The 26,779-nt window shown below is 45.3% G+C and overlaps 2 protein-coding genes across 2 annotated transcripts in view; one reads left to right on the forward strand and one right to left on the reverse strand.

Moving 5' to 3' along the window:
- The window catches only part of LOC126561735 (semaphorin-2A-like), a 624,320-nt gene that overhangs the window by 589,156 nt on the left and 8,385 nt on the right, over positions 1–26,779 (reverse strand). The window lies entirely within an intron of this gene.
- The window catches only part of LOC126561564 (uncharacterized), an 85,601-nt gene that overhangs the window by 46,291 nt on the left and 12,531 nt on the right, over positions 1–26,779 (forward strand). The window lies entirely within an intron of this gene.

Here is a 26,779-nt window from a genome sequence, read left to right on the forward strand (position 1 = left end):
GACAAAAGCGACACCCCCGAATTCACGCACCCCCTAGTCAGCCTCGGCCTTTGTGGGGAGGGTGTGTGTGTGTGTTTGGGTTTGGGCCCGGTGCGTTCTACCCCGAAGGAGGGGGGGGGGGGGGAGGGAAACAAATTTTTGCTCTCCCAGCAACACGCCCGGTGTACGCTCGTACGCAACAACACTGTAAACGTGGCCGCCTCTGCTGGCTTCCATGTAGCGCATAATCCGTTAAATACATATAAAACACCGATGCGCTAAGCGCGAGACCTTCGCGATGGGGGCAGATTAAAGTCTCGCTGTGCGGAGGCTTGTTGAGGGGGGAGGAGTTGTTGAGGTGGAGTAGGAAAAATCATGCATCGGGCCTATTATCCCGTACCGTCGCCTTTCGCTTCACTGACCCGGCTGCCCCCTTCAGTATCTCAGCTGCTCAGTGTCCCCGAAGGTCGTGCAAAGTGGAGAGGTCAGTCTCGCAAAACTGTTGAACTAACTAATTCCTGTACAGGATAGTTTAATGGATTGCGTTAGGTGGAGGGAAGCTACACGGTACTGCTGCCACCTGTTTTTATCCCAAAATGGTGTTGGCTGCATTGTAACAGTTTTGTTCTGTAGGGGAAATTTGTCTAAAAATAGAATTAGTAGAATTCATTACACAAAAAGTGTTTAACTTTTGTCAGTTATAGTCTTATTTAAAAAAAACTATTTTATTGTATCATATTCCGGCTCTCTTGCTTCCCACTTTCGAATCGATGCAGGTTTAATCGCCCAGCCCTTAATCGTACAGTCACCAGAGTTGATTTGATTAATGGCAATGGTTTTTGAAATTGAATCCACAATTTATTTATTTTGGAAGGATTTTTTCATTGTTATCCGTATAGATGTTATTGATATTGGAAAGACTTAGCTATATGTACTGCTCTACTTGCGTATATAAACACATTTTAGTAAACAATTGCAATAGCAGGCAGACCATATCCTGCACAGTAATCCAACTGGGACCAAAAGACGGCTCTATTTTTCGTGAAGTTATAAATGAAGACGTTTTATTCAATTTGATACTTAAATAAGACTCGACTCGACTCAATATTTCGTCTTACTTTAGACATCCAAATGTCACATAAGTTCATTAGATGGCTGTGAGTTCTGTCAATGTAACATTAAAAGCAATAAATATTTCCCACAGTAAAAACAAGATTTTAAACTGATCACCTTCCCAACCAAGCTTCCGGCGTTAGCAGCGACCATGGTGATCATCATCATTATTATCCTTCCAACCACCAAAACCGACGTCCCTTCCGGTATCGTTGGTAAGCCTCCTCCTTACCAAACGCTGTGACGTTATATGCCACCCTGGGACCGAGCGCTCCAGCATGCGTGCGTGCCTGGTTACTGCTGTTGAAAGAGGGAATTATCCTTCGATAAACACAGGCATACCATTCACCCAAACACACATGCTTCGATTTTGGAGAATTTTACGAATAGGGTGAACGGCCAACGGGTTACAAAACGTACCAAAACGGTACGGTTTGCTACGTGCCCTTCGGTGCTTGAAGATGCGTTATCCATCGATGCGTGCGGATGAAGATCCTCTAAATCCAACCGGCACAGTGGCGGTACCTGCAAGTACCATCATATATTCGCTTGGCTCATCAACCCTGCCGTGTATGATATCGATGAAAACAATACCGAAAACAACCGAAAAGAAAAGCTTCACCAAGATCAACGAACTGCCGATGGTTCTAATGCTCACTTTCCATTAGTGTGGTAAATCTGCATATTCTTCACCCTGTGTTTTTTTCGGATGAAGAATGCGTGCCAGTATAAATCCCGTCTTCCTCCCAGATATCAATTTACTCTTCCGGCACACTGGTCGGTTGCCGGGAAAGCATTGTACTCCGTGCACAGATCAAAGAGCACGCAATGGACGAATAAACACGTGCTGATGATGTTCGAGCCAGTCACGTACGCCGGTGCCGGAAGAATCGTTCTGTGCTTCTGGCTGGACGATTGGTGCACTGCTTACATCATCCTCTAATTTATATCACATCTCTATCTTCGACTCAGCCGCTCAATTAACTTGCGATGTTGATTGTGATGCTGAAAACGAGTGCACATTTTTAAGTCTGTAAAACTCTCGATTATTGTGATAGGTCTTATGCTACGCTAATTGAGCATAATCCGCTGGAAAATAAATACAATTGAATGGCCGATATGGGCCTCCTTTGCCTTAGGGGTTTTGTAGTTATTGTTTGCCCCGATGTCTCTAATCCATCAACAATAATCGACGTTACTTTAAATCGCACTCAATGAGGCTCGCCACCAATGGGATGGGGATCAATGCTCCAATGGGATCCGCCACCAATGGGATGGGGAACAAAATATGACACGGTCGTCATGGTGCGTTGATTGATGATGTTTGGGACATGCAGATGTTCCAATGCGCTCGACATCACACATCTCTTAGGTTACACTAACATTTTTATTGTTGGAGCTTCGAGAAATTGTCGTATTATTATTATACTTTTATCATGTTCAATTAACCTTAGGAAAATGATTGAAAAAAACGCTTCAAAATTTGAATAGTATTCAAGCTCTCCGCATATTCACAGTTTATTTGTCCTAAAAGTTTATTTATATTCACACTAAATGTGACCGAACTAGATACTTTTGATGTAAGCTTCGCTTCACCAGACATAGCCATCCTTCAATCCCATCGTACCACACCATTTCCAGGAAGTGATTTAATCCTTGCATCAATACCAGGTCATAAAACGATACTTTGCAACCATTTCTAACCGTTAGGTGACTAGTATCTCTAAAGCGTATGAGACACAGAACCAGGATTTAAGAAGGATTTAGAAAAATGGTTCCACTTAAAGCTGCACGCGCTCATCTACGGTTCCACAGACCTAGAGCAAATGGATTGGACGCACCGGCAAACGGCTGATAGTCCATTGCGCGAAAGAATCACGCGACTGGAAGGATTCGCGCTCGCACCGTTTCTGCTGGTAGTTTTAATCGATTGACCAGCCGGCAAATACGGACACCGATTTTCGGATCGTCCGTTGGTCTTTTGATCGTACGCATTGGATCTAGCCGTGGCAACATCCATTCCAGTGGACCCAACAGTGTTCGAGCGATAAATGGATGGTATGGATGAACGAGATTTAGATCCGGTATCATTATTCGGATGCCTCCCGGTTGCCGATTATTTGCATTTTAGCGCCTCGGGTGGGAAAATTCGCGGAAAAATGATAACACAACGATGGTTCGCTGGTTCGGAGATTGGGATATTGGATCTGATAGTAGGGCAAGAGTAATTCCAAACGTGGACGCTTTCTCCAACTGAAAAGGATTTGTTCTGAGCCTTGTGTAGTGTATGTATTTACCTCAACATTCTTGTACGATGGCCAGGTAGAATCTCTACGTTGTTAACATCCTATTGACGATGTGAAATATACAAATGGTTTCAAATCAGTTAGTGTATACAAATAAAACAAATCCCACTGTTATTGGGACTAGAGTTTTTTGTTTTGCTATGCTAACCCTTGAATATTTGAATCAATCTTATATGATTTTACATCCTGCTGCCATCATGCGAGAAGCACCAAAACGAAAGACCTTCGATACGAGAAGAATGGCTCGCATCCTGCCACGCTGCACGGGGAAAATCCTCTGCTCAAATCCAATACTGCAACTGCAACAGCCCGGTACCCGGCAGGTCTAACGTCGATGGGCCGTCGTTGTCACTGTCGCCCGTAGATGGCAGGATGGGCCACCCAAAAATAACCACCGGGTAGGACGTTTTAAACAAAACAACAACAAAAAAACAAGCCAAACTGCTGGTGCTTAATCCTCTTGGATTTCAAAAAACAGGTCGTCGAATTGGGATTATGCCTACACCTCGCGGATGACGTCCTCGGTTGGCGTACACGGCAACACAGAAAACGTAACGCCGATGGCCAGCACAGCCGATGGAGTAGTGCGAGCTTTTTTGTTCTGTTTTGATCATTCCACTAGCAACGCGATTAGAGTCGCGACCGTTAAACTGGTTGTGAAAGTTCTGGACGACCGTGCCACACACGGTTGCTCCTTTTGCTGTTTGGGCGTTGGGTATAGAAACTTGAACGCATCACCAACGCGTCGACCCAATTTCGCGACCCGTAAGGATTTATGGGAATCGATGAAGAATGAGTCGTACGCATCCCTGCCGGACGTGATCAATGTGTTTCAGCCGGTACGCGATCAACCCGCGATCGGCGAACGGGATGTTTAACATCCATTTCGACATTTCAATACCGACCAACATAGAACAGGGTGTGCAAAAAGAACAGAGAATTCGCAACAAACAACGACAAGACACCAACTGCAGGTCTATATGGACGCGGAAATCGCGAACCGCGCACCGAAATGGCGGCTTCATGGTGACCTCATGGCACAGGTAACATTTTTTCCCACCCAGGTTTCGCCGAGAATGGATGAAAAGGGGATTTAGACTTTATTTATGTATAACTCGTCGCTCTAACCTCTATAAAACCGGCGCAAAGCATGAGCGTCCAACCGGTGTCGTCTAGCTATTTGGTTCACTGGCCGCGCAAAGCACAGGTTTCGTTCTGGTGATCTGGTGAGATTTTTTCTCGCCCACTTCGTGGCTGGGAAATTCTTGGATCCCGGAGAAGCAAAAGCCCCGATTGGACCACTCTCACACACCAACCAACGACAGCAATAAGCGAGGGAGAGAAAAAAAGCCTTCACTCCAATCCTTCACACCGTTCATCGTGTGTAGAACTCGATGTTTAGGATACAATTTGTGCGCTGGTAGGGGTAGGTAGGGTGATGCGCGCCTTTTCGTTCGCCCGTATTGGGGACAACCGGACAAACACTTAATCCTCGATAGCCCCAACAGGCAGGTGCATCTGTTGATGGGCCGCACTGTCTGAGAAGCGTCCCGGTGGTGGCCAAATAAAAACAAAGTGTCCAACTGATCTTCACCGGAGATCCATCCATACGAACTGAGTGCCGGTTTGGGGGGGTTTTTTTTGTCTTGTATCGTTTTGTCCATGGATTTGCAAACCGGGATTCTGTCCAGGCGGCCTTACTCAATAATGGAGATATTTCGTGGTACTTCAGGCAAAACGGTGAACCTCTAATCCTCTAGATTGTGTCCCAAATCGGGCAAGTGTTTCTATCGCGACCAAACACAACTGAAACGTAGCAAGTGTGGGCACATCAGTGTGATGAATAATTTCTTTTTGCGCGGTATTTTTGTTGCTTTTTTATTTATTACCAACACGTGCTGTGGACATAGCTAATACGTATGTTGGAGAAGCAGTGACACTGCTGGTACTGTTGCAGAACTCCTAACCGGTATCAAATGATATCGATTTTACCTCTTCAAAATCTCGACCTTCATCATCGTAGCAGTACAGTGAGCCTCCGGAATAGACTGAGCGTTCCATGGCAGGGTGAAGCAGGTGTACGCAGGGGAACTAAATCCAAATGCTCTCTCCACTGCCACCCACATCTTCAAACCGCACCAGCGGTCCCTGTTTCAACGTACGGCTTTCGCTTTGGATAGTCTTTGGAGCGAAGGATCCTCTCGCTTAAGGATTTCCTTAATCCGAACATACATAAACTCGACAAGACGCCGGCAACAACGACAACGACGCCAACGACGGTCTTAGATTTACTGGCAAAGGTTCTCCCCACTTCCGGTCGAAGGAATAGGATAAGGAAGAACGTTCTCTTCATCTCGTCGCTTCGCCCACCTACCACCGTCAAATCCGTCGGAGTGTGAACCATCACGGATCTTCCCTGCAACGTCTCGCAAGGATATTGTTCTGCCGTCTCTGTTAGTTCAATGGCTTTGGCCCGGTCCGCATCGGGTTTGCTACCGGGATGAGACTAAATCCTTCCTCAAACACAACCGTCAGGCATGCATGCAAACACTCATACACACACACACACACACACACACACACACACACACACACACAGACGCCTACCCTGAAACAGATCCATAGCACCGATACCGGCAGTGGTTTGGGCCAAGAGGAAGCGTGGCACGGATTCGGCACAGGAGGAAAATCTTTCCGTCTTAGCTCATCTCGCCGAAGCTACCAGCTTCCCACCCATACAAAGGAACAGAACTCGTGCGTCCCCAGCTCCCCTTCCTCTAGCAGGGTTTTTGCCTTCCCGTTCAGAGCGCAAACATCTCGATAAGGTCTCGCTTATACCTCGTCTCGTCTTGAAATGGAAAAGCATACACACACACATGATCGACTTAATCCATCCTTCATCCTTTTGCCGAGTTTTCTGCCGCTTGCGTTTCGCTCCCATGCCCCATGTCTGTATCACACTCTGTGTTGAGATTTCGAGCAAAACCGGCAGTAACAGCAGCAATGTCGACGACATTCGTTTCTCCTTTTGATTCGATTCCGCCAAGCCAAATCGCGTTTTTTGTTGATGTAGTTAGGCACACTGGGTGAAGCTGGGGTCAATGTTTAAGTGTTGTTAAACTAAATAATCGTATAATAGCGAAGCTATGCAAATTATGCACATCGTTTTGTTTATTTTATTTTATATTTTTATCAATTAATTTTAACAAGAGAATGATTGTGTTACGTTTTACCATTCTTTCTTGTTGTTGTTAACTTTTTTCATTGTGTTGCATTGTGTTGCTTGTAAGCATAAAACTCTGTTAAATATTTCATTTTTATTAACCTCAAATTGTTTTTAAATCCCTTTCCAATGAATACTGTGTGCAATGTCCTACTTCCAATTTTATTTGTTATCATTATTTGTTATTGCTAATATAATTAGGCTCATATCTTATTTATTTATAATTAATTATGACGGTTCAGAGCCGTATTGTTATTAGGCTCATATCTGTTCAAATCTAAAATTTATACTTACAAATTCTGCTTGAGGTCCTACCGTTTTTTATGAATAATAAAACGTTTGCATAATATGCATCGTGAAATTTTTATTTACCATTTTATTACTGGAATCTAGTCTCTTCTTTCCCTTCGCTCAGGCCTGTAATTATTTCCCGTTTAGCTAATGCACCGCCAGTATAATTTTTAATCACCACCTTAAAGATTATTCAACTCAACAATCGCAAAACACTACGCTAGCATTTCGTATCGATTAAAAACAAAACTCAGTGGTACAGGTGCCGGCAACCGGTGGCGGCAAGAGCGCTGAAAAGAAATCCACAAATCCATTCGCTTTTCCATCGTCTCAGCTAAATCCCAATCCCAGCTCCAGCAAAAAAAAACGAACAAAAGCAGCACACAAAAACTTGCATTTTTGCCGAAATACGAGCTGTTCGTCTAGCACCGGCTCCAGCGGATGATCGTATGCCGGAAGGCTTTAGGGGTGCTGCGAACGTGTGTGTGTATGCGAGTGTTAGTGGGACCGGTATCCGAAATCACGCTTTTTTCTCTGTTAGCTGTCGGGCGCAAGATAAGATTTATTGTGAGTAAATCCTTAGCCGGGAGACCCGGGAATAAATCCCTCCGCGTTCGCATTTTCATCTCACCAGCTCCACGTCCGTTAGGATGTATTTCCCGGGTTTTCTTTTTATGTGTGTGTCTGTGTGTGTGTGTAAATCCCGCGTTTCTGCTACTACCATGGCTCACGGTTTATATCCTTTGGATGAAGACAAGCTTTTGGATAGATGTGGAGAACCTAAGGATTGAGGCAGCGTGTGTGTGTGGAGACGTTGTGGATCAAGGAAAACTTTTCCTGCACCAGGACGTACACACACACACACACACACCCGTAGCCGGATACGAATCGGATATGGAATGTTCCAACAAAGATCTCACACATCATAGCTAAAGGAGAAGACTGTTGAGGAGTTTTGTCCGCACCGGATTGGAAGGACTCGTGGCGCGCAAGAGATAAAGCGAGAAAAGGATATTCCGGCTAGATATGAAGTGCACACGTTGCCTGTATGTGTGACCAAAAGGCAAGGATGAGGGTGACAGTAGGGACAGAAGGAAGGCGCAAGAGGACACATACCCTCTTGCGAGCAGAAGAATAATGCTTTATCCTTTTATCTGGATTTACTCCTAATCCCATCAAGTCGGCATGGAACCATACCGAACCGAACGACGTGGCGTGGAATTTTACTCCAGCTGTATGTGTACCTTTCGTTACACACACACACACACCCATACATACACACACATCATGCGTCTTTCTCCCCCTTTTATCCTTTACGCCTTCCATCCTGACTACCAATCCACGCGATATAGCAAAATCGACGAAATAAAACACACCCATAATACATCCCCTAACGCTGAAAGGATAAAGAATTAGGGATAAAGGATTTATATTATTTCCATCTCTCGAGCAGTTCTCATTCAGAGCTGCTTTGTGTGTGTGTGTGTGTGCGGATTTGGAAAGCGGATCGAATCGAATGCTACCGGCACACAGTTTCAACCCCCATGATGTCCTGTCCTTGCGCTAGGGATGGTTGATCCGCGGCTTTATTATCCTTTTTTTCCACCGAGCACCACCGTTGTTTGTGTTTGCGTCTTTAGACGCAAATGTGGCTGTATGTGTGTGTGTGTGTGCTCTGTGTACAACATCGTGGTCGTCCGCGTCCGGATAGAGATAATGATAGGGCCGGATATTCGGCCAACCGACCGCCCGTTGCCTTCCTTTTCCCCCCTTTTTTCCATCTTTTCACAACCCATTGGTGCGTCTCGCCATTCATGCGGCACGAGAATGGCTCTCGAATACACCACACTTCAAACCATGCTCCCGCGACAATCCTTTTATATCCTGCTGCTGCACGAGGCATCGCGAGGCCTGAGCCGATCCTGAGCCGAGTTGTGCAAGGAGTTGCGTCTTAAGCCGATAGCAAACAGTGCCGGAGAAACCGCTTCCCGAAGCAGCAAGGGTGGTATGGCCTTTTGTCCCAGGGCCTTGTGTTTTCTTCTGCCTGTGCTACCTTCTTCAAGGGATTAGTGCGGCAGGCAACGACGCGTTCGGTTCGCGTACGGGCTTACGGAATAATGGAATCGGTATCGAACCGGGTAAACCTTGGTGAACCCCGATCACAAAACGATACTCACAAGTGTGAGCTGAGATTGATTAATTAAGGCAGAGCGGACAATGTAGAGATTAATGTTGATTATGGTGTTTTTGAAAACAAAAAAGTTCTACGCACAAGCTTGAAGAGACATTTAATTACTACTAAACATTGTTGAGTATTTAAATTAATTTACAATAGTGAACAAATTGCCACAGCAACAGTGTTTTAAATATTTCTTTGCATACAACAAGTTTAAGTGATTCAATCGAGGTTGAGCTGTACCTTATAACATTTTTATTTAAATCATTTATAGAAATAATAATGAAAATTATATTTATCCTTATTTTTCTTCTATTTAAAATTAGAAGATGGGATTTAAACCGATCAAAAAATGTGAAAATGGTTTCATAACTCATACGGAGAATAATGTTTTAGGAATAATCACAAACATATCTCAAAACCAACAAACATCAACCCGTACATCATAACGTTCGGGCCACATTTAATCCCTAATCCATATCCCTCACATAAGCGCAATGGCACCGGTCCGCACGTATCGTTTCCTTTACCCCAGTTCCCAAACACTAACGCATCTTGACGCAAATGCCCCTTTCCTTGCCGGCATACTCTACCTCTTGTTTCCTGCCACATTTTCTCGCTCACATCCTCTCTCTCTCTCTTCATTCCCTCTGAATAATGTGAATCACGCAAACAATCGCGATAGGTTTAGTCGTCCCGTTTGTGGGTGAAACCCCGAAAAATCTACAAAACATTCACACACACACAAACACATACAAACACATCCATACCGTTGGACCATGGGAAAGAAGCAAAAGGAGAAGGAAATCCCAGACTAAAAGGCGGAATCGAAATCTGAACTGTTGATGCGTGATTTTAGCGCCCCACACTCCCTTTCTAGGAATGGAGTTCGCATGATCCTTTCGGCCTCATTCCGCGGTGAATCAAGTTACCACAGTGATGGTTGGATGGATTATGCTTTTTACTGTTTTTTTTATCCAAAATTGGAAAATTTATTACACTATTCACATATTATGCATCTTTGAGAATGATTTTGAAAGTTGCAATGGTTATAATTTTTGATAAATAAACACATGAAAATTATGCTCAAAGTCAAAAATGCAGATGTAGCACAACATTCGCACCGCACTGTAGTCGCGATGATCCACAAGCACGGCATACTACACATACATTTTATTCCATTTTTCGTCCATTGTACTAGCAGGGTAGTTTGGTTCGCTCACTTCAGCGAAAGGATAAGCCCGCGTTTCACGTGCCTCGTGGAGATGTGTATGTGTGACTCGCCGTCGTGGTGTGTGCCGTGCCCTGCGGAAAACGCTGAATTTCCGATTCCTGCTGCTTGAGCGAGATTTATGGGGTGTGCGTTTCTGACGGATGGTTGACGTTGAACGAAGTGATAGATAAACACAAGCCACCCTGTCCGATCGTGCCACCCCATGTCAAACCTCCCGGTTGAATTGAAGCTAGGGCGGAGGATTAGAGTGGCCGCGTCGAGATGAAGAAGCGAATAGGGATCATCCGAAATGCGTCCCTGCTGTTGCTGCGCGCCGGATAGCGATTGCACTGATGGATTTCGAATCTCGAATTCTCCTCTCGAATGTTACGAAGGGGGAATTATGTTAACTGGCCCTTCGATAGGAAATCCTTAAATGGTGCGCGCGCGTGTGTGTGTGTGTGTGTATTCCTAACAAGGGTTTTCTTGTCGCCCTACCATACCGAGGCTTGTGCCATTCCTCACAGCACCACTTAATTAATAGTAAACGATAACAATTTATTTTTCCAGCCCTCTGATTATCCAGATCGGAGTGCTCTCCCTAACTACGGATAATCTTGTCTATAGAGAGAAAGGGAGAAGAAAAGTAGAAACCTTTCCTTTTCCTTCTCGGGACCGAAGGCTTTTCATTACAAACAAATTAAGTTGTGCGTATTGCGTTTGTTCGGCGTTCGTGTTCCGCTGGGTTGTTCCTGCTGATTTCCTCTCCACCACTCACCCCTCTTAACCCAGAGATTACTGTTAGTATTGTCATACTTCGGTGGGTGGAAAAGAATTGGTAAAGAGTACACACACTAACCGGGGGGGGTGCAAGATTTTGGATCAAGTTTGTTGTCTTATTCCATTCGGCATGGGTGATGGGAAGAAAATGAATGCCATTTCTTAACTATAACAATCACAACCGTAAAGAAGAAAAAAGGGGTTCCAGCCGGTACCTCCAAAGATTCATAAAACTTGCCGGAGGTAGCAGCCTTGGTAGCATGATAGAGGAATATAGTGGTGTACTTATAATTTATGATTTATCGTCACCCAATTAGGAAGCGTTCGTGCCGCTCGTCTTCGCAAAAGGGGTGTAACGTCTTGAGTATGCGAGTAGCTGGCAACAGAAGTACACCCATTCGATCAAGGCTTGGGGTTCGCTGTAAGTGAGCAGTTCACCCGCACCCGGGAAGCAAACGTTTGGTTGCAACGAATGGATTGTGCGACGTGATTTATTCCGGTTTATGTTTATCTGCTACGACACACCAACCGACCCGGCCACCTAGCCCAAACCAAACCTCCATTGGCCCTCTTTCTTTAAACCGTCAACGCTCGCCAGAGACGAGTTGAAGTTGGTTTGATTCTTTTTTTGTTCCACCAGGAGCTAAGATCCTGCCACGTCCGGATTTCAAGTGCTCAAGGTCGAGAAATGTGGTCGAAATCTTGCAGTAGGAAGAGATATCACCGCACACCAAATCCGCTACCTCGCACAGGAATAAATGGGCAGAGGGGAGAGATTTTGGGTGGAAGTTAAATCCCTTTTTACACCCCCATTCGTTCCCCCTGCTTCTCTTGATCCCTTTTTTTTTTTTTTGCTCCACACCCAAAAGCGTCATCCGCACCAAGCAGCACAAAAACGTCCTCACCTCTTCTTAAGACATCCGGTCGAAAGAAACCCCTGGCGCTTGGATAGGATTCGATGGGTAGTAGGAAAAGAAAAGAATCCTTAAGAAGCTTTATCTCTATCCTAACACTGATACTGCGCACCCCTTCCATTCCGCGATGCTCCACATCGGCAGGGTTCGGTGTTTGCCAGCCAGCTGTTTTGGGAGAATTCCTGCTCGCTTTATCCTGCCCACTGGTGGTGGTGAACGTCTCACAAAATCAACGTGTATCCTTTCATATATTGTATGTACTCAGACAGACACACATACATACTAAGAGGACCGGTTTCTTTGAGTAGGTTGGTGTGGTTTTTGGGCGAATTCTCCCAGTGGTACATACGGCCGACTCGAAACGTCCTGGGTAAGGGAGGGAACAATCCGGAAGTGAGGAAAGAGAAAATCCTGATCCTTCGCCATTCATACGATGGGCCCGTAAGTGGAGTAAAGATTTTTCCCCACCCCGCACCACACATACACAATGTCCCTTTATTCGTCTACTCCTTTACTCATTCTCACTGTACGTGTACGTGTTTGAATGGGAATTTTAGCGTCGAGAAGACGTGAACATGATTGAGAATGTGAAGGGCACGAGAGTGAAAATGGGAGGAAAAATGCTCCAAGCAGGTACTGATTGTTGTGTGTGAAACTGACGCTCTTCCGGATGCTTCGGTAAACCTTGAAGACAGTGGTGGCACCAGCACCGAAACCATGCGGTCGTTGTGTGGTAAAGATTTTTCCGAAAACGATCTTGAAGACAACCGTCGTTTCCGGGGAGCGAGTTAAGTGAGCAAGAGTGGTCCTGAAGCAGGATAAAGGCAGAGTTGGCAAGCATGGGACGATAGGATTAAGTCGAAAATTCTATAGAATTTATAGATTTTGGATTTAAGAAAAGTCGAAGAAATGGATTTCTTCCACCACCGGCACTCCGTGCCCGGCATCGGAAGGAGTGAGCTCTAAAGCAGCTTTTCCTTAGCTGGTGGTTGTTGAGTATGGGAGAGGGGTGGCGGGGGGGCTAGACGGAACAGTCGGCTCAGGGTTGACGGTTGAGAAAACTATAAAACGTCACCCTGAGATACTGGGAAGACTTCACATTTGGGTCGCTTTGAGGAAGGATTATGCAAGGAAACTGATCCGAAGGATAGCACATCAAGTGTGTGTGTGTGGAGTTATTTTTGTTATCAGTGGTACGTTGTGTGCTTGTGGGACTTACGGAAGGTTTTAAAAGGAAGGATTAAAGCTGCTTCTTATTTGGCCGAGTCTGAGGGATCAGGAATAAGTAAGTTCACATTGTCTTTGACATCGATTAGAGTATGAGGATTATGGGTTTGGGTTATTTTATGTGGAAAGAGCCTTTGTGGTCAAGTAACAATATAACCTTAAATTATGGATACTTTCCAGCAAAATTATTCTGAAATTTTACATCGTCCAATCATTATCTAACTCAAAACAAAGCTTGCAATGGTGTTGGGTTACCAATATTTTCCTATTTTTGAAAAACTCGGCACGAATTTCAAACACTATCACCTTAATGAATTGTAACGGTTTCGCTTGGAAAAGCATCACATTACCTTGCGCTGTCACTTTGCGAGACACTCGGCCGACTTGGAAAATCCGTAACACTCTCATCCGCATAACAACTTCCTGTTTTGTGATCGGAAAGGAAGAACCTAGCACCAACCACCAATCCACTATGACCGTCTGCGTAAGTGAGTGTGTGTGTGTGTGTGCCTATTTTAGTAGCACCTTCCGTATTTCCGGTGCACCCGTAGCGCGAAAACCTGAACCATCCACCAGCGAGAAAGTAATCCGGCAAACTCACGAGCTAATGCTCTAATTCTCAGTATGTGTTAATCCCTTCGGCAGCCGGGTTTCATGAGTGAAAGTGAGATTGGAGCCGACACAATGGTACCGTACTCTTTCGGCGGAGTGTAAACAAAAGAACTTCCCATGTGCGAGGTGGATGTGAGCCGGATGTTGCGCTTTTTATGTTGTACCTTCCCCACACACACACACACACACACACAGCGAATAAGCGAAAGGGAAGCGCCGGTCTGTTGTGGTGGATGAGATTTAGCGGATGAGAGAATGGTTGTCACGCTTCACACTTACACATACGCATGCACACACTAAGAAAAAAAAGAAGGAAACTCCATACGGAACGTATATTCACCCGTTTGTTTTGTATACTCGTGACCGAAAGCGCGTGGTACACGTACGTACATAACGCTGTACATAGGCGAGACTCTAACTCTTTCTCTTGTTAGTGCTAGATCTCTCTCGTTTGCTTTAAATAAGAGAGCAAACCACCCCTACGTTAGAAGACAGACATGAGATTCGTTCTCTCGTGTGAGCTGGGATTAATCGAGTGGGGTTTCTCGCCCATGCACGATGATGAGGGTTAATCGTATGAAGTATTAGAGGGTGACATTCTTCCAGCGTCCAAGCGGTTTGCTGTTCTAACGAGCATGTTTTGCTGCCCTGGTCCCGTAAATGGCTAATTACACACGCACACACTCACCGAAGAAACCCGTCGTCCACAGAGGCGTACCAGTTGCGGTGCGGGAGGATTAATCCGTCGTCCATAAACAAACTTCACGGTAAGGGATTAGCATCCGATGCAATCTCGAAGCGTCGAGACGCTGGTAATACTGCAACTGCAAATCCAACAATCACGCTACACACCTCTCGAAGGCCGCGTGAAGGCGGCACAGACCACTAATAGAGAGCGAAGACTGGGGATTAGAGTGATTTTCTGTCCCGCTTTTTCCCATCCGGGAGATGGTTTTTGAAGCTCGAATAAATCCAGCTACTCTCTAGGCGCCGTCATTGACCGATCATTTTGTGCAAACACATGCCCACTTGCCAGGGCTTGACTCTACACACCGGAATGTGCCGTGTCGCACGTGCGTCTCTCGTCTCACCACAACGTTCCTCCGGCTTTGTACGTGACAAAGTTGACTTGAATGCTTCAGTCCACCACTGCAAATTGCACTAACCGGGCTCACCTTCAAGGTATGTCCGGTAGTATGTGTTGTGTATGTGTGTGTATGTGTGTGTGCGTGTCTGAGATCGGGATCGAGGGCACCTAGAAGAAAGGGAGCGGAAAAGGGGAAATATGAATATGGTTTTCCGCCACGACAACGCTGACAACGGTAGGCGCAAACCAGCCGACCGAGCGGACGAACGGACCGAAAAAGGGAATACGTTTCTGCCATAACAAGATAAAGTAGGATTAGAGATTAAGGAAAATATGATATTTGTGCCAACCGGGGCGGGACAGTAGCAGAAGGCACCGGAGCAGTTGGTGTAACGCACTGCGATGTGCCCTTGGTTGCTTGCTTGGAGCAAGTTTTTACATCGCCAACCAACGCGTCTTGGTGGTGGGCCAACGCGTTTCGACTTCCAGTAGTTGGCGTGAAGCACGGATTCCGTACGCTTGGTTTCGTCGGTCTTCTTCATCGATGGGTCATTGATGCATGGCGAGCGGGAAGCTTTCGATGCTACCGCGTCTCGGCTGCTTCAGGCTGCTCTCGAGAATTGCTGAAGCTAATCCAACCAGTTGCTTGTGCGATTGGTGCGATTTTTCTAGCCTCAAACCGATGTCAGGGTCATAATTGCCCAAGCTGTTTCATTGGAACATGATTGACATGAGCAAGCATTTAATGATTGTAATTTATTTATGAAATTCTAGGCTAAAATAAACAATATTGAATCGTATTTTTTATAAAAATATTTATTTATAAAAATAGTTAATCAGAACATGATAATATTACTTTCTGATGCGAAGAAATTAATATCATGGACATCAGTTTTCACTGACTTCAATCAATCTGTACGTACAAACTTCTGCCAAACAAACAAACAAACAATCAGCTAGTCGGATCCAGCTCCCCATTAATGTGAACATTTTCCACCCAATATTCTTCCAAACGGAAGCGTACAGAAGCCACGGCCAATAGCGATAAATATTTACCCATCGAAAACTTCAACTGTTGCCGATAAAAATAACCAAAAACCTGTTCATGGCAAAGCCACGCTGACAGTGCAGCTGATCGGTCACAACTCGGCCCGGCTAATCAGTCGTTCTGCCGCATCTGCCGCCAGGCAAAACTGGAACCAAAATGGACGAGTTAATTAATTTCACAAACTTTGCAAACAACACGCAAAACACCACCAGTTTATCTCGTCGATCCAGTGGGACCGATCGGAGTGTGGGCGCTGTGAACGGAAAGAAACTCACTGGTCAGGTTGCATCCTTTCCGGCCGTCTTGGTGTATATTGGAACGAAAACTTGGGAAGTGGCGTGGCCAACTCTCGTCTATTCGAAGGTAGACGATGGTGCATTCGCTACCGAACCCGTAAGAGTGTCTTCGACAGTTTCTACCCGATTGGAGTTGATGTCATCGGCCCGGTTTGGCATTTGAGAAAACGCAAAGACGATCCCGGGGTCCGGGACATCTTTCGGCGATGCACCCGGTCTTGTCCGGTCTACCCGTACGCCTGTGCCTAAAAGGATTAAAGCATCGAGGACGGATTTGTCTGAAAATCCTTCAATACACGTACCGATTCGGTGTCTACTCGTTCGCAGGACATCACTAGACAAAGGCGCAGGTGGCAAGGGGGGGGGGGGGGGGTTGAAACAGAGAGCGGAGGGCTATGTGTCTTGACTAGCGTATCATCTGCTTAGGGTAGAACCTCTGTTCTGCTTCATCGGGATCGCTTTAGTTCGTAGACGAACGTGTTTATACGACGACGATACACTGAAGACGACTGCATTGCTGCCCGCTGTCTTAAGATCTGACGCTGTGAGCGTCGATGAACGGAATCATATGTCTGTATGTGTGTCTCTGTGTGTGTGTGTGTACTTTTGTGTATGATGAGTATTTGCAACGCAAGGTCTTCTGTTTCGCAAGGCTTAAGCTTGCATCGGAAAGAAGAACAACACTGGAGAGAAACGATACAGGGAGGGGTAGAAATTATAAAGATCTTTTCCTTCCCTATAAAGTATTAAACGAATATATATCATACTTAGCATCTACCGGTGCTGTGCGGTGGCTACTCTCCGCAGTATTACCCTTGTGGCGCACCTGTCAAATCGAAAGCCACCCTCCATTCCCGTTCCACGTCGCTCACGCCCAGCGTTGTGACGTCTTTGCACCTTCGACAAAACTCAACCCAAGCTGACCCAAGTCTGTTGTTCTGTCCACGGCCATGTGACACAAAACCTCTGACAGATAATTTCCCTACGTTTCGCTAGGTGGATCGACGACTCTCTTGATTGAATCTTGAATAAATCTTATCTCGTCTCGTCTCGTTGATACGTAGTCTCGCACGTCGTGTGCGCCCGACCCAATGTCCAAACCTGATGGGGAGGTGAAGCCGACTTATACTATCGGCCGGGTATCGAACATCGTTCGCTACAGCGTCCGGGAAATCGACGGTTCGACAATAAGAAGATCATTTTTATTCCCTTTTCCTCACGATGCGAAGCAGCTCAGCAGCCAACGAGACTCATCCAATCATCAGGCACGGGACGGTTCTTAAGTTTTGTCCCGCTTCGAAGACGGCAGCGAGACTTAGGACATTTCTGGGAAGACACTACCTGACAGTGCTGCTTTGATGCAATTGTTTCCCTCGCCGTATCACGATCATTCACTGCTGCATTTCTTGGAGCTTTCCAATACGGGGGCGATTGTGATGATTTTATTGCAAAAAGTCTTTCCGTCCGGTGTCCGGATACGCTTATCAGTCTTCGTCTTACTGAATTATTCAAGTCATATTGTTTAGTGACACGCTATGAAAAAATAATACGAAAAATGCGAAAGGCACTTCTTGGAGGAATGTACAAACAGTAAACTTTTCTCTCTCTCTCTTGAGTTTACAACTGTTGTTCAAAATCCTCAGTTCAACCGTGCTGACGCGCTCTGATAACATGCTTCAACCGACGGAACTTCTTCAACCCTAACACGCTAGAAATCTTATTTGTTTAAACAGATTTTCAACTCCTGCTACCTTGTGGAATGTAAGTCTTACCCCCTTTCTTTGCAGTGTCTTAGGCTCAGTTGCAAAACTCATAATCACATTACATCGAGGTTTTTTGCTTCACTTCTTCAACTACTCCGATCCATGAAGCGACTGACTGGATCATTCCACCGGTTCCAACACTTTCATGCTTCCCCTATGCAAAAAAAAAAAACACAAGCCACCCTGAATCTGATTTACACCCCATGACCTACAGCTACCACAACTTAAGCCATTGGCCAACGGGAGCTCAACGTGGCAAACTTCGGCTGTGTAACCATAAACCCCTTTCTAGACTTCCAAGACACCTTACCGAATCAATATACCTGGAGCTGGTCAATCGTATGTTACGCCTAGAGGGAAGAAGTGGCGGCCGGTAGAAGCTGCTTCAAACCCAACCCAGCACTTGGGTATTAAAATTTATAATCTCCTTCTTCGCGTGGCCTTTATTCTTGCGTTTTTACGTGTCATGTTCTTTTAGTGTATTGATTTTTTAAGCAGACGACAAACGGCATTGCTTTGGGTGCAAGCCGCATGTACTAATGCGCTGCGCTTTTAGCTAACCAGAGTGAGGAATGGGGACTTACTCGCTCACTTACGTTTGGTAGAAATACCTGCAACTATGTTGTCGTTCATTTGTCTTTTCGAAACGTCTGTTTTAAATGGCATTTAGTAAAAAAAAAATTCAAATTGCCAAGAGTATGCATGCCTTAAACAGTAGTGAAAGAACTGCAAAAAAAAAATAAACAAGTTTTTAACAGTTTAAGTTAAACAGTTTTCTACAGCTAAAAATGTTTCAAACCAAATTTTACAAAGAACTAGGCGCCTCCATCGCCACGCAGCGAGTTCCAGCCCCATTTTCGTGCTTTAAACTTTTCCTCATTCTACCAGAACGTGCAGTCAAAAAGAATGTGAATATTTAATTATAAATCCATCCAAACGCACATCTCATCGCAACTTCCACCGTGCCATCGGTTTGGCTCTTTTTCCTTTTAATCTCCCTTCATCCCCATCAAACACCACCTGCGTAATTATCGAATCGTCATCATCATCATCATCATTCCGCTGTGTACCATCAATTGGCCACAAATCCCTTGCGTAATCGGCGGGAAGTATCGAGTGAAAAAGCTTATAAGATTAATCCCTCGACCGATGGGCAATGATTGGTTTCGCGAATTAAGCTTTTTTTTTTTGCTCGCTTAATGCCTATACTATTTTGATTTTGTTTTTGCCTGTGGGAAAAACTGGCGAAGCAAGGGAGCGACACGGGAGCACCATTCCCCCCCTCCCCCTCCTCCCCTTCCCTCCCTACCTGTCCAGTGCATCGCATGAGTATTTTGTACTGCCTCTTTCGATTCAATTATTGACACCCAGCCACTCATTATCACCTGCTGCTAACGGAGGAGGGTGAAAAACGAAAAAAGAGAGAAAAAACGTTGCAGTACTGAACAATGCAGTCTGCATGCTTTCGTGCACTTTTCACTCATCTGTTTGCGTGGGTTTGATTCATCGGTGGCAACTAATTGATCTGGTTATGGTAATTATAGCTGAACCACGCATGGGCGTACGGTTGGCGTGGTCTACGGGTAAAGAAGGATTATGGAAAGGATTTTTTTTGTTACGGTGAAAGTATCCTGTTTTACAAATACGACCGTTGTTTGGTTGGGATGACGCATGGTTTGATTGTATTGTTTAGTTCGTGTTTAATTTTTTCGCTAACTTTAAATAAAGTGAGCATTTTTTTATTATTATTAATTTAATTTTTATTTATTATCAACTAAGACGGCATGTTGGCGTATTTTTAACACTATGTGTGATGAGTGAAACAATGATAAATAAGCCGTTTCCTCCTTATTCTTTTCCTTCTCCCAGGCATGCTTGGTTAATGTTTTTTTATTATCAAAACAGAAATGTTATCCTGATACTGTGGTAATAATATTATAACTCTAACTTTAATCACAATTTTACGTGAAATTATGAATTTCACGTATTGATTTTGAGCTACATACTCAAAGGCATCAATTTTATACATTTTAACCATTTCAATGACACAATTCAATCAATCCGTTTCATCGGTAATCCGTAATCCGCCCCAAAGGTGATTCACCGAGCGATGCAATTTTGTAAAACGTCAGTACAGAAAACCAAACCAAAACATAAAGCTACCAACATGATTCATTCATGAGCAAGAACGAGAAATCTACTCAAAAAAAAAATCGTGGTGGAAAATTCCATTCCCGCCAAATGGCACAAAAGCCAACCAATACACGGTTACGCAGCAAGTTATCCGCTTATTATGGAATTAAATTTATATTATTGAATGCGGCAATAAGCAGCAAATGGTAATGCCACTAATATGCATTCCATGCCGAGGGGTGGTACAGGTGACAGAAGTGGAAAGCGATGACGACCAGGAGAAATGCTGTCTCTATTCCAGAATGCTGATTGACTGTTTCGATTATAAAATCACATTCTATCTTACGAGGGAAAAAATGAAAAGCGGAACAGGCAAGTACGAGGCTGAGAAGGAAGGAGAGAAATAGAGGGAGAGAGGGAGAAAGAGAGAGTAAAGGAATGAAAACTCAGTATAATCACCACCCACTTACGCGAGTATCGCTGTGCAACCGGGGGTTGTGAACGCATTACGCGACTGAGCCGATGATGAACTCGCACAAACCGAGCTGCCCCTTTTTCCTTCCTTGCCCATCTTGCTCTTAAAGCGAAACGAAACGAAAAAAGCGCATTGGGGATAGGATTTTCCACTGCATCAGCATCGATCGATCAGCCTTCATCAGCCTACAGAAGAGAAGCAGAAGGAGGTAGAGAGAGAGAGCCAGTACGGTTGGCTACAATAATCAGGAAGCGAAGTGAAAAACCTTCAATCCAAGTCATGAAGATACTGGAGTTTTCCACGTTTACAAAAATCTCTGCTTAAAGCAGGCACCAACCAAAGACTTTTTTTGCACCCCCAGGGTTGGCTCTTTTTTTTTGGCTTCCACACAGTAATAGGAAACAATAATCGTTATGATGAAATAAATGATATCGCCAATAATCCGCTCGATTGGCATTATTAGGAAGGAAGCTAAATGGAGAGAAGACGAAACAAACTGGAATAAACCGCCTAGAAGGCTGTGTGATCGCTCATTTCCTCATTGAATGATATTTTCCTTCCCACGGTATTCAGCCTTTATCTCTCTTACACTCATTTCTGCTAGGGAAGGTTTCTTTCTTTATCGTTTGCTGTGATCCCTCTCAGTTTGTGGTGACATTTTTGGAAAATTTCTTACCCTATGCCTTATCCTTAACTAGTTGCTCCGTTTTATTTACATAGGGAGTTAAGCTTGAAGCTCCTACCTCTTTGCATAGCAAGTGGTCGAGGCGATAGCGGTGCTGATCTTCACTAGGAAGAATCGGGTATCGAGTCCCATCCGGACTACCTCGCCGTACGCTGAAAGCTGTAATATCAGCTGAAATAAAACGAAGTCTAGTAAGGCCTGTAATGGCAGTGCAAGAACTCTTAATGTTCCAAAAAATGTTTGCAAGAAATCGCAAGCGTATAACTTGTCAATTTTGCTCCTTTAACTAATTCCTACAATAATCAATCCATCCATTTTATAAACCTTAAACCTTTTCTATTCTTTGATGGACTGCAATTCATTTTCTTTGCCTTTCATTCTCTAATATGATAATCAGCAGATAAAATATGGGTTTGCAACTCTTTGCTCCCTTTCGTCTAAAAAGTCTATCATGACTATACCCAGAATTCTCCATCCTGTTAACCATCCAAAGACTTTATCATCCAATCCCTGCCCTTGCGCCGAAAACACAACGAAAGGAACGATTTTGTTTTTCTTAATTCTTATCTTGAATTAATTTTAATGAAGGATTTAATCCTTATCCCTTGCCGAAAATAACCCCTCCTGTCCCAAGTGCTCAAAGTGACAACCTCCAAAATAAGTTGGCCCGAAAAAAAAAAAAACGGGCGAGCGACTCCCAGCGTTTCGGGATGAATGACGGTACATACTTAAGCGCCGGGCAGGAAGTATACCAACCTTGGCCAGTGCGCTTAAATACCGCTGGAATGCTCGTGGTGGAAAAGGAAGAATTAGCCGAGACAAAATCAATCGAGTCGGATTATGTTTTGTTCCACTCAAAGTCTTCCTCGCGGAAGAAGCCGCGTGGCGGCGGAGACAAGCAGGCTTATTAACGATTCCTGAAGAAGCACGATAAAGCGAAGATATACATTTAATACTACCGGGCTACCGGACGATAGGATAAGGGTGTCCTTCCTGTTATCCTTGTGCGCCCGAAGTCGGGAGAGCGAGAGAGAAAAAAGTCACTGTACCAACGGTTGCTAATCACACATTTTGGATTCGCTTTTCATGATAAGGTGGAGAACTTTTTTCATGTTGTTGTTGTGTGTTTAGGATTTTGAAAGCAATTATAATGAATCATTCATTTTATAGTTGCGCAAGGCTTAGGGCGAATACCGCCAAACGTCATCATCTCAGCTAGAGGGGACGGACTTTACGTAAGGACTATTGGAACCGGGGATGTATGAACTGTAATCGCCGAGCATCCGACCAATCACAGTCGAACCAATCTTTCGATTCACGCACTCAGACAGCTAGGCATAATTCCATCTTCGAAAACCAACAAGTCCATTCGGGAAGGAACGCGAGCCCACCATCATTATCCTTGCTCTTATAATTTTCCATAAATCGCTCCTGAAGTCTCTAATCCCTCCACTTGGGTACGGTACGGCACTTAGAGCTCATCGGGTGAAGATGTGTACTGTCTGTGTGTGTGTCTTAGTGGTAGGAGGGAAGAATTCTAAATATCTCTCTCCTTACCTTTCCTTTCCTTCGCTGTCGTCCCCGATGCTGATTAAATCTTCAGCGCTTCCAAAGAGAACCTTGGCTACTTGCATGTAGCAGCGTCGGTCTGCTGTCGGTATCTCTCAAACGCTCGAAAGGATTTCGGAACGCTCTAGGAACCGGATTGCTTGTCGTCTTCGTAGTCGACATTAACTCATCTCGCATGTCCGTGGGCTCGAGACGCCCGATAGTCTACCCGTTCTAAATCAACCGTCTTCTGTAGGCTCCGAAAACACACGCACGCACCGCCACGCATAGCACTGTGTCGTGCTGCCTCGAAAGGATTCTAGCACGGCTAGAAACCTGCTTCGAGCCTTTTGAGAAGGGAGGCTTTCGCAAACCGGGTCCCCTCTTGCGTCGCATGGCGTATGGAAATGGAGAAAGAGTTAAAAGGTATTATTAATCAAATAAATATATTCTTAAACATCTTCTTAAACATCCGATACACCAACCGATTCACCGCCAGCCAGCCAAGCCAAAGCTTCCAACGGCCCAATCTAGAACACTCTACAATGAAGCTCTCATCTCCCAGCCCAGAGCCCATCTCGGCGAAGGCTTTCCCGCCTTTCCCGTACAGGTCTAGTGAGCACAGGTGCACGACCAGTGTGAAAGGTTTTCGGAGAACGAAATCGAAGGAACTGTTTCATCGTCGCAGGCACGATAAACATATCGTAAACCCCACGCTCACACTCTCTTCCTCCCCTGGCGAACCCTCGCGCAGTTCTTATCGAACCCGTGGAGGCTAGCCCACGCGCGCACACAAATCGAAACAAGCGTTCGGAAACGCACACCGGTACCGACAAATTGCTTAATCCTTTCCGTTTGCAGATTTGCCGAAGGGCTCGCCGCAGCTGGGCCATCGGCTGAATCGGTGGGCCGTTGCCAGGAACAGCACCGTACCCGACACGATTTAACCGAACCGCCTTAATAAGATCCTTGTATCGAAGTGCGAGTGGTGGAGTGGGGGGCAGATGGTACATGGAAGGCTGCCAGGTTCTTGATCCATCCAATCGGTAGCAGTCGCCGTCGTCGTCGTCCCGGCATCCTATCGTTATCGGGCGTCGTCTTTACTAGTTTTACTATTGTTATCATTATTCATCGCACAAGAAACATGGTTGTGAGTGTGTGTGTGTGTGTGTGTGTGTGTGGCTCCTAATACCTCCTCCCTGTGTTCTTAAAGCTCCATAGAGGGCTAGGAAATCTCGACTTTCCGAAATATCCAAACGAGGTACGGGAAAGCATATGAGAGGGAAAGGAATTAAATGGAAGAAATAATTCCCCCCCCTCCCCCCCCCCCCCTTTTAACCAAAGGCAAAGAACTAACCTCCTAACCTTCCTCCCTCCCCCTTTTGCCACATAGTGAGCACCGGCTTATCCCATTCTAATTAGTTGAGATTTTCTCCGGGACGCACTTCTGTTCTACCCGTTGCTACAGTGCTACAGGGCTGCCAGCATCTTAAGACGTTCCGTATTTCCAATACTTCAAGCCTCCCAGACTTAACGTACAGTGTTTGGCATCAATGTGGCTTTTTCTGAACGGGGGCACGAGATGGGCAAAACTCGTGTCTTGCCACGTGGTACGGAAGGGCTCTCACATGTTGCGTTTACTGGCCGGAACCGATGTCGATGATGTACACGCACACACATAGCCGTTCTACAAGCAACCAAACGCCGATCTGAACGGGATGATGAGAGTGATTTGTGAGCACCTTATTAGTTGGCAATATCCAAATGTAAATAGCTGGTTGGCAGCGAGCAGCACGATGGATGCACGGTATCGCGGGACAAGCTCAGTCGCTGTTCACTGTCTCTCGCTGGCCTGGGTTATATTTGACAAAGTTTAATCCACCGCCGGGTCCATCCAGCCAGCCACTCATTCATTCGTCTTTCAACTCGGCACCAACGCCGGCACGGACGGATATCCGGCTTAGATTTTCTCCCCCGGTTCGTGTGCTTGTGTTTGTTCGCTTCTCTGTGACTTACGGGTTAGGCACTCGGGGAAGTAAATCGTGCGGTGTGTTGGTTTGGGTTACTTTTCTATAAAGGGATTTACCCGAAGGATTAAACTATCGATGGTGCCCGAACCGGGCGACCATAATGCTCGTGGAAGAGGATATGTTGGTATGGTTTTACCGCTCTGTCTAGCTATTTCTGCTTTACTCACATATACAAACACAAGTACACACACACACTTTTCCTCAAGCTTTAGACGAGAAGCATGGGAGCAGGATCAAGATCCGAGGGTTTGGAGAAGAAAGTTTTATCTCCACACCAACGCTTGTCTCAGCTGTTTTGGGAATTATTTTAATTGACTTTCATGAACTGATACCGGATATTCGGTTGATGCAGGAAACGGTTCGACAGAAAATTCGAAGCGAAAAACCAGTGAATTCTATCCTTATTTGGGAATTGAAACTGAACGCAACAGTTGAAATCACAAAACGGTCAGTTTGAATATCTGTATTTGGTGAAGAAATCAACTTATTGGGGGGATTTTTTTAAATAAATAATTGATAAATGCTTGATTTAAACATTTTTTGTTTACTCAAAAACTGGAAATTTAGTTTAAACTAATCGAAGAAGAATAAATTAAATTTTGATGAAATATTTCAATACGAACACACGAAATATTTCAATATGTGTAGTAAATTGGGATTTACACCTTTGACGAATTCTACAACTAAAATTGGTGATTAAATAAATGCCCAATACACATCTAACGCTTCCTTATAGTTTCAATCTGGAGTGATTCGAAATCGAAACCGCCAAGCATGATCCTTCCCTATTCGTAGCTGCCAATTGGTTTGCCTCTCAATACCCGTTAATCCGCATCCGTTCGCACGCGGATACCGAGCCGGAGCTCTAATCTGGCACCTGCATCATACTACTGCTCCCTGCTAGTGTTTGGCCAGTGAGCTAAGCCGCTACACTTTTTTGTCACTCTTAGTGTCCCCTCAACGAAAGTGAACTCGGCGACGGATGCGACATTTTCGTCCCAATTGTTCCGCTGGCTGTTCGGTTGTCGGTCAGGCAATTGAGTGATGAGATTAACTTCCTCCCGTTTTCGTATGTCCTCTCCCAAGCCCACCTGCGGTGACCTCCGGCAGTGGCTGGAGCAAGCGAACCGATCACAATCCAACCATTCGATCCCGACCGTTTGTCCGGAGGTCAACAATGAACTAACGAGACCACGGGGGAGAATATCGATGTGAAACTTTTCTCCAAATCTCCTTCAGCTTTCGACCCGGTTAGAAAGGATGCTTGCGAAAGTGGCTTTCGTTATCCCGGTCTGGCGATGTTTTCCGTATCCCGCTGCACGATACGCCCTGGTCGCATCGATCGGAGGTTTGGGTGCTTCTGCCGCAGGCGATAGGATTTGTATCAATCTATCCTTTCTACCGGCACCATCACAACCACCAAAACTGTCCGCTGAGCTCGAGAAACGGGATTCGGTATCGGAGGTGACAAATCTCGAAACCGAAACCGGCGCTTTGTATATGTGTGTCCGGTAGGAGGTGAAACTCTGTGGCAAGTCTATCGCTTCGAGTTGACAGATTTCCGCCACCGTGAATATATACACCGAAATGGATTAGTCCGTTTCAGTTGGTTTATTTGGCGAAATCTAATCGGGTACCGCGCTCTTACCGGGGCGTACCAAAATCACCATTGTTTGCCTTTGACCTAGTCACACTCGCACACATCCACACACACACACACACACACCACTCCTTTCCGTCCGTCCGATTTGTGTCCACCGAACTCCAATCGATACAAGCTCGCTCGCTGATGGAAAAAGGATTTTCGTTCCGCACAAATCCGCATCCCTCTAAGGCTTCGAGGTTTTCCCCCCACCTTAGGGTCTCTCTTCCCTCTTTTT

The sequence above is a fragment of the Anopheles maculipalpis genome, chromosome 3RL (assembly GCF_943734695.1).
Source record: "Anopheles maculipalpis chromosome 3RL, idAnoMacuDA_375_x, whole genome shotgun sequence".
In the NCBI taxonomy this organism is placed as follows: domain Eukaryota; kingdom Metazoa; phylum Arthropoda; class Insecta; order Diptera; family Culicidae; genus Anopheles; species Anopheles maculipalpis.